The following is an 8,968-nucleotide window of genomic DNA, read 5'->3' on the forward strand; positions in this document are numbered from 1 at the left end:
GGTTAGAACCATTCAAAGGTTAAATAATTTATAGTGAATAATGTTTACATCAATAGTGATGTGGTGAAATGCAATAAATTTTAGTTTAAAACTTGATTTTATTTGTCACTATAATATAATATATATCCATTATTGTTCTCGAAATATTTATTTTAAACATAAACTATTTTGCCTGGTAACTTCGTAATCTATAGTAGTAATGTTTTAACCATAGTATATTAAATAGTCTAACTTCGTGATCTAATGAACAAAGTTCAACGAGTTTCAACTTTTAAATAAAGTTGAATTTTATTTTATTTTATTTTATTTTATTTATTTGATAATTAACCTCTCGAATTTTTAAAATTTCTATTATATAATATTATGTTCACGCGTAACAATTATACTGCCGGAGCATTCTAATTCGAAAATCTGGCAGGTAATAATTAATCTCAACTCTTAAACTGTGTGATGGTAAAATCAATTTACATAAACAAATAATGTAACATATGAAATGGTTCCTTTTGAGCAGAAAAATAAAAAAATGTACATATATAATAAAGAAAAGAGCACATGTACAAGTAGTGATGTTATGAATAATTTATATATTAGTAGGAGAATAATCTTGTCATGAATTAATATTTAACTATATTATTAAAAACAAAAACATGCATGTGAAAGTGTTGTGTTTTCTTTTATTAATATATTGAAGAATGGAGTTGATCCGTTGATAGGCTCAACTGCTATATATTTTTTGTATTCTAACGAATTTTTACGAGAGCTTTTTGAACATCAGAATCTACTCAACAAGATTTGATTCCTTTTTGTTAATAAGAAATTTAGAACATTGAGACAATCTTGAATTGTTTTATAGGGTCCGTTTAATTTAAAGTATTATATATATACTACTGATTTTGGCCACATCGTAAAGACAAGAACTACAACATTTTCGATAGAAAATTTATTAAGGGCATGTGCCATCATAAATAGTTTTGCTTTTATTTTTGGTTATAAAAAAAATTAACAATGTCACTTTATTTTTATTTCCTTTAGCATCACGATTATTTTACAATAAATAAATAAATATTTTATTATTTTGTTCCGAAAATGTTAAAAGCAAGAAATTAAATAGAATAACCGAGATGATGAGATTCATAATAAATATATAAACAGTAAAATAATTTTTTTCATTTAAAGTAAATTTCTTTTTAGAAAAACCAAACGGATTCTAAATCCCTCAACTTGTGATTGTTGCTTTAAAGTACATTAAAAAAAACAGATTTTAAATATCCCTCAACTTATGCTTTTAATCTCTACTATAATTTTGGTAAAATTTTTACTATAATTAATTAAACTAAATTTAAAATACCAATTTCAAGAATAAAGATAAATAAAAGATCAAATAAACTCTAAAAGAGTTATTCCAATACTAGAAATTAATAATACAAACAAGAAACTAAGTTAAGGTAGTCTTTAATAATTAGCTTACTAGTTCGTTTAAATAAGTGTTAAAAATTTAAATTCTACCTTTTATATGTAGTAACCTATTGACAAATGACAAATTCTTAAATGGAACTCTAATCTATTACTGATTAGCTAGTTCTTAACCTGTCGGATTGTAAGATATTATGAGAAATAAGAAAAAAAAAAGAAATACAAACAAGAACAAATATCTTATAGTTTTTTCATCTAATCTCTCTTGTATTCTTTCAACTCATAACACTTTTTTTCTAGAACTTAACTAATTCAAATGATTTGTATTGTGTTTTATAGAAAGATTAAACAAAAAACCATAAAATACTCAAAGACTAAACTAGTACATTATAGGACATTGTTTTATCTAACTTAGATAAGAGAAAAACATAGATCTGCATTGTATGCTTTAATTTGTGAGGTAAAAAGATGAAATTGCTACAAGAATGATGAATAGCATGCTTGAAAGACTTCTCTTTTTTTGGATAAAATGCTGATGATTCTTGTCTACATAGAAGAATAGATTTTTCAAAGTTGTATTCTACACTCTTAGGTATGAAGTATGCTTGTTACTACTCATGTGTGATTTTAACAGTGATAACACATACCAAAACCAAAAATTGAACAGGAATGTAAATAGTGAACTAGTTCATAAGTTAGTTATAGAAATTACTTGATGTATAAGTTAGTATAATATTGTCTAACAGATTGAGTAATTTTACTAGCTAGTGTATAAAAATCAACTCTGGTATCACTCATGAAGATAACAAGTAATATCATAAATTCATAATGGATAAGTATTATTCAATAAATTTACCATTTTCTTTTTTTCGCACAATCTATTAAATTTCCTCATTCAAGAGCCATCAAGATCGTCAATACTAAGATTCAAGTTCTCAAAATTCAATTAAAAATATCAAAAAATAAAATATCACTGCTATTTAAACTATAATTCACTCTTTGCTTACAATTCTTTATCTTCTTTCCTTTTTTGATCACATTTCGGCCGTTGATAGTCCCTCGGAAGAATATGCTATGTTTATCTAATCATTCTACAATTATAGGAAAGAGTAACTCAAAACTCTAATTGAGACTGAGGCTATGTTACTTACTCATGAACACAATAGGGTGATTTAGAAAGGCTGAATTGAATTCTATTCTATGACTTGATTGATTCAGTCCAACAAGTTAATAATAGCTTGTTAGAGATAGCTAACAAAGTGGTGATTAGTTGTAGATATTTTTTGTCAATTCACAAAAAATATCTACAACTAATTACCACTTTGTTAACTATCAGTATCATTTCTAACTGATTTGATTTACAAATTAATTTTTCTAACAAACTATTATTAACTTGTTGGACTGAACCAATCAAGTCATACATTCAAGTAAATTATGCTCTATCTGAATATATCCTATCTATATATGATTTAAAATTATAATCATCAGCATTAAATTGAAGCTGATGTATTTTTTATTGACAGCATTGTTGAAATAATCTTGATATTATTAAGCTTGGTGAAGTTGGAATATATATTACACAGTTTCACAGCATTAAGAAGAATTTTGGAATTACAATGGCGAAGTCTCTTGGGCCACGAATCATATGAATTCTTGTTTGCACAGGGGCTAATCTAGAATTAGGTAAAGACACATCACAAGAAGTATTGTTCATAAAGAAATTAATACGACATTGAAGAAGAACTCATGATTATTGTTGATAGCAAAATAAATTGTGAGAAATTTATTGAAGGAAAGTATGAGAGTAGTATCTTTCAAAAGGTGAGTATTGAAGCGAGGACTGAGGAGGCAGTTCAAAGAAAGAAAAAAAATGAGAACAATTTGCTGAGACAAATGGGAAGCATGAGAATTGTGGATTGTGGTAGATAAAGATTGCACCAGCGCAGATGTAGGTGAGTGGCACAAGAGTTTTTTTGATAAGAGAGACACACAAAATGAATGGCGAATAGAAGCTTGATTTAATAAAATTTTAGACATTATGTGTATGATCTGTTTAGTTCATTTTGCATGTAGGCATTTATTGTATGTCTTAGTTAAGGTTTGGAGATGTATTTGTTGTGCTTGACAAAAACTTGTAATTTGTAGTTGGCTTTTGATGACAATGTTAAAACTTAAAGCAGATGGAATGTAAATCTAAGACATTGCTCTCCAGTTAGGTCGAGACTAGTATGTACGGTAGCATGAACGATTTAAAAAAAAAAAAGTAACTATTGATATTTCATAACGAAATTCTAGCATTAAAATTGTGTTCAATAATTTCCACATTTTTAAGTTGTAAAAACAAGACCATGTTGTGATAGAAAAGAGAGTTCATCATTCTGTTGTAAAAACTGATTGACACAACATTTGAAACACACCAAAATTAAAGAGTTCAATTAGGATTTGAGTTATGAGTTAAGATGGCTAGAGTGTAGATCATTTTCACTTTAGGAAGAAGAGAGGAGAAAGAACGTAACGGAAATCCTATTGTCTCCGAAAATTTAATCGTCTATAACTTTCAATTCGGAGCTCCGATTGACGAGTCATTTATGGTCACGCGTTTGTCTCGAAATTCTCTACAAAACTCATTGAACAATTTGATAAGAATCTAGCAATTTCTCACTCGGCCACTCTTTTCTAATTTCAAAATTTAAGATTTTAATTTTGAGAGATTATGTGGTTTTGATGTTCTAGGGTCGAATTAGCTCGTGGATAGTGTTCGACTTTGCCCATTTGAGTCGTGGATAACGGTAAGAAAATCCTAACCCTTGTAAATTGGTGATTTAGTGAGTTCAATGTTGATTATTGTGATATTGTATGAATTAAATTGTATATCTTGTTGAGTTGAAGTTAAATTGGTGGATATTGGAAGCTTGGAATTGAATCCTGAGAGCTGAAAATTCAATTGGTGAGGAGTTAGAGTTTTGGAACTTGAGAAAATGTGGATAATTGAGGCGTTCTGGGCTCAGAGAGAAATCGGCTAATGTATGGTTTTGGTTTCTCGTAGTTAATATTTAATGTCACGTGAAAATTTAGGCTAGAAGACCTTAAAATAGGAATGTACTAAATGAATTATTGATGGATTGTGTATATGATATATGATATGTGTATAAAGGATGAATGAATTTGTATGAGTTGGCATATGATTCTGATGAATATAAATTAATGATGACTGTTGATGTGTTGAGGATTGATAGTAGATTTGTGAAATTGAATTGAACGAATTGATTGAGACATACGTAGTTTGATTTTATAAAAGATTTAATATTGGAACTGGTTTGATTTTAAAATTATTTGATACTAGGAATGATTTGAATGACCGAGAGGTGTTTGGTTTGGTGGTTGGGACCCTTGAAGGGTGGCGGAAGTCCAAATTTTAAAGGAGATGCTGGTGAAAATTTTATGAAAATAGAAGGCTTTGTTTGAAGTGGTTATTTGGAACGATTTGAATTTTTAAGGATTTTATAACTTTATTTTGAGTTATTGAGAGAATGATCATATTTTGAGTATGCTTTATTTAGGAAATAATGAATTATGTTTTGAGTATGAATTGTTGATGAATGATATGGGAGATGTGATAATAAGGAACAAAGGATGATGATAATTGATTTTTTAAGTCTAATTGTCGAAATTATTAAGTTTGAGTTTTATCGAGAAAAGTATTATATTTGAATTTGATTTATCAAGTTAATGAGATATGTTTAGCCGGGTAAGAGGCAGTGACGTTGTCTACTTACTCCGGAAAAAAGATGAGAAAGAAGAATGAATGGATGATCTTGATTTAAAATTGTTTTGTGGGAACGTGGTTATTTACCGCCCACTAGATTTGATATGAAATCATTTTGTGGGGATCGTGGTTATTTACTGCCCACGTGTGTGCTGTTTTTCAATTGAAAATGTCTGTGTGAATCGAGGTGGTTTACCGCGCGCAGATGGTGGGGATCGAGGTGGTTTACCGCCAGTTTTCAAGAGGACGATGTTCGGATTAGCTACCGGACATGTCAAGTTGACTATATAACTGACAGATGAGACTCATCGGCCATAGGATAGGCATACATCATATGCACATGTATGTTTTGTTTGATTGTGCATTAATTGGCTTGCCTATGTGATTATTATGCTTACTTGCTATATTTGCTACCTGCTATATCTATATCCTAATTGTGTTTACTTTGTCTGTATTGCTTGTCTATGCACCGGACTTTTGGAGGAATGGAGGAAATAGAAAGTAAGGGTTTGGATCACAATTAGATTAGAGGAGACAGAAAGTGAATTGTAGAATTATAGTTAGATTGAGACTTGGATACTTTAGAGAGTTTTACCAAATTTATGGTTTAGTTTATTCCTTTAAGTTTATATTTGAGTGTCGAAGTTCTAGGATTGCCTCTGACTTTCCCGAGACCTTTTACATTAGCTATGTGGGCACCTTTATCATACTGAGAACCCCCGGTTCTCATTCCATACATATTGTTGCTTTTCAGATGTAGGTCAGGAGGTACCTCATTGAGCATTCTAGAGACTCTATGAAAGCGAAGAACCTGAAGACTTAGGGTTTGTATTTTATTTATGTTTATATATGTATATAGATTCTCCATCTTGTATTTTATACTTGTCCCTCTTAGAGGTTGACTTGGAGAAACAGGTTGTCAGTTTTATGAGTCTGGGATATCTAGTCGGCCTTTGCTTCGCAGGTCGAGTTCGGAGCTTGATATTTTTAATTTGGAATTCTAATCTATGTTTATGGTCTTTTATCCTTCCTTTCGATCTTGCTTATCCGTCTACGCTTATCTTTCGTGAGCGACGCAATTTCTGTTTCGATTTTGCTTAACTTCTTTTTCAAAACTCCTAGTTATAACTTCTTTCAACTATATCTATGTATGCATTTTATTTTTAGAGGTCGTAGCGCCTCACCATCCTTGATTTACGTCCTAAGCATAAAACTCTGTGTGGTAGGGTGTTAAAAATTGGATTATGTTTTGAATCGAATCAAGTGGCTGAGGTGTGTGAATCTAATTAATGTAGTTCATTAATAGTTTATGATTCTGTAATTGAATAATTTCGATATAAAACTAAGAAATTATGTATTATTGTTAACAAATTTCGGTGTTATTTATTTTTATAAGTTCTACATAATTCAAACTCTTCCTCTTTCTTCTCATCTTCTGTTGCTTCTTCTTCTTCTTCTTTTTCATATTTTTTATGATCAACATCTTCTTTTTTCTTATTCATCTTTTCTTTATTGTTTTACCTTCTCATATTTTTTCTTGTTTTATTTTTTTAACAAGAATAAAAATAAGAAAAATCAAACAAAAAAGAAAAATTACATAATGCTGTAAAATTATAAGAAAGAGGATGAACCTATATTCATTCAACTAAATAAGATTGCAATACATTAAAAACATATTCATTCAAATCTAATATGAGAAGTAATGTTGCTAAAAGAAAAAATTAAAGCAACAGAAAAAAAAGAAAGAACAAAAAGAAGAAAAAGAAGAAGAAAAATACAGCATTAGAAAATATTTTTGTGTTTTTGTAGCAAAATTTTGGTGTAAAAACTAAAAAAATTATGTGTTACTATAAAAAATTTTGGTGTTATTTATTCTGATAAATTCTGCATAATTCAAAACTCTCATTCTTCCTCTTCTTTCTCCTCATCTTCTGTTGCTTCTTTTTCTTTTTCATCTTTTTCATCATCATTATCTTCTTTTTTTCTTATTCATCTTTTACTTTTTATTTTACCTTCTCATATTTGGATTTGGATCCTCTAAAGTTTGAATTTTACTTTAGAGAGTAAAGTATGATCTTCTACCCTTGAATAGTTTTTCTTTCATATTTATTCTTGGTCCCACCTATGAAATAAACGGTGAGAGATCACACTTTACTCTCTAAAGTAAAATTCAAACTTTAGAGGATCCAAATCCCTCATATTTCTTCTTGTTTTACTATCTTAACAAGAATAAAAACAAGAAAAAATCAAACAAAGAAAAAGAAGAAACATATAATATTACAAAATTACTAGAAAGATGATGAACCTATATTCATTCAACTAAATAAGATTGCAATACATTACAAACATATTCACTCAGGTCTAATATGAGAAACAATGCTCTTAGAAAAAGAAAATAAGATTAAGAGAAAAAAGAAAGAAAGAAGACAAATGCAACATTAAAGAAGGCATTTTTGTGCATTTATAGCAAAATTTTGGTCTAAAAACTAAGAAATTTATGTGTTATTATTAAAAAATTTCGGTGTTATTTATTCTAATAAGTTCTGCATAATTCAAAATTTTTCCTCTTCCTTCTCTTAAACTTATGCTGTTTTTTCTTCTTCTTTTTTATCATTTTCATCATCATTTTTTTTATTCATCATTTTTTTTATTTTACCTTCTCATGTTTTTTCTTGTTTTATTCTTTTAACAAGAATAAAAATAAGGCAAAATCAAATAAAGAAGAAGAAAAAACACATAACACTGAAAAATTACTAAGAAGAGGATGAACCTATATTCATTCAACTAAATAAGATCGTAATACATTACAAACATGTTCATTCAAGTCTAATATGAGAAGCAATATTCTTAAAAAAAGAAATAAGAGCAACAGAAAATAGAAAGAAGAAGAAAAAGAAGAAAAAAATGCAGCATTAAAGAAGATATTTTTGTACTTTTGTAGCAAATTTCGGTATAAAAATAAAGAAATTTATGAGTTATTGTTAAGAAATTTCGGTGTTATTTGTTCTGATAAGTTTTGCGTACTTCAAAACTCTTCATCTTCTGCTACTTCTTCTTTTTTTATTTTATTTTTTCATAATTCTTTTTGTTTTACACTCTTAAAAGGAATAAAACTAAAAAAAAAAGAGAAAAAAATAAATGCTACAAAATTATTAAAAAAAAAAGAGAAAAAAATGTAACAACAACAGCAATAAAATAATGACGATGGGGAGAAAATATGCGAAGAAGAAGAGAAATGCAAAAAAGAATGAAGAAGGAAGAATACGGACAAAAAGAAAGATTGCGAAGAAGAAGAAAGATGTTCACATTAGGTGCTAGGGAGTTAGAGCGTGTATTCACGCTCTCACTAATAAAACTGATTTTTCTTGGATTTGGACCAATTTAATTAGATACTTAAATTTAATTATAAAAAAATTTAGATGTATAGCAAAATTGATTTATTATATATCATTTATAGTAATTATATTTTATGGTTTGCCAACAAAATTGTGAAATTTTGTGGTAAATATATATTAGAGTAATTACCCAAATTAGTTCATAAGAATTTTAAAATCAGACATTTTAGTCCTTAAGAAAAATTAATACACAGATCAATTCTCAATGTTTTATTCCGGCAGATAAATCAGTCCCCAGTTCATTTTTTAGCAAAGTAATTACTCAGATCGGTCCCCAAGAATTTTAAAAACGAACATTTTAGTCCCCAAAAAAAATTAATGTAAAAATCAATCCCCAAAATTTCTCTCCGTTAGACATAACAGTCCTCCGTTCAAAAATAAAATAAAATAAAAT

Source organism: Arachis duranensis, chromosome 4 (assembly GCF_000817695.3).
Source record: "Arachis duranensis cultivar V14167 chromosome 4, aradu.V14167.gnm2.J7QH, whole genome shotgun sequence".
In the NCBI taxonomy this organism is placed as follows: Eukaryota; Viridiplantae; Streptophyta; class Magnoliopsida; order Fabales; family Fabaceae; genus Arachis; species Arachis duranensis.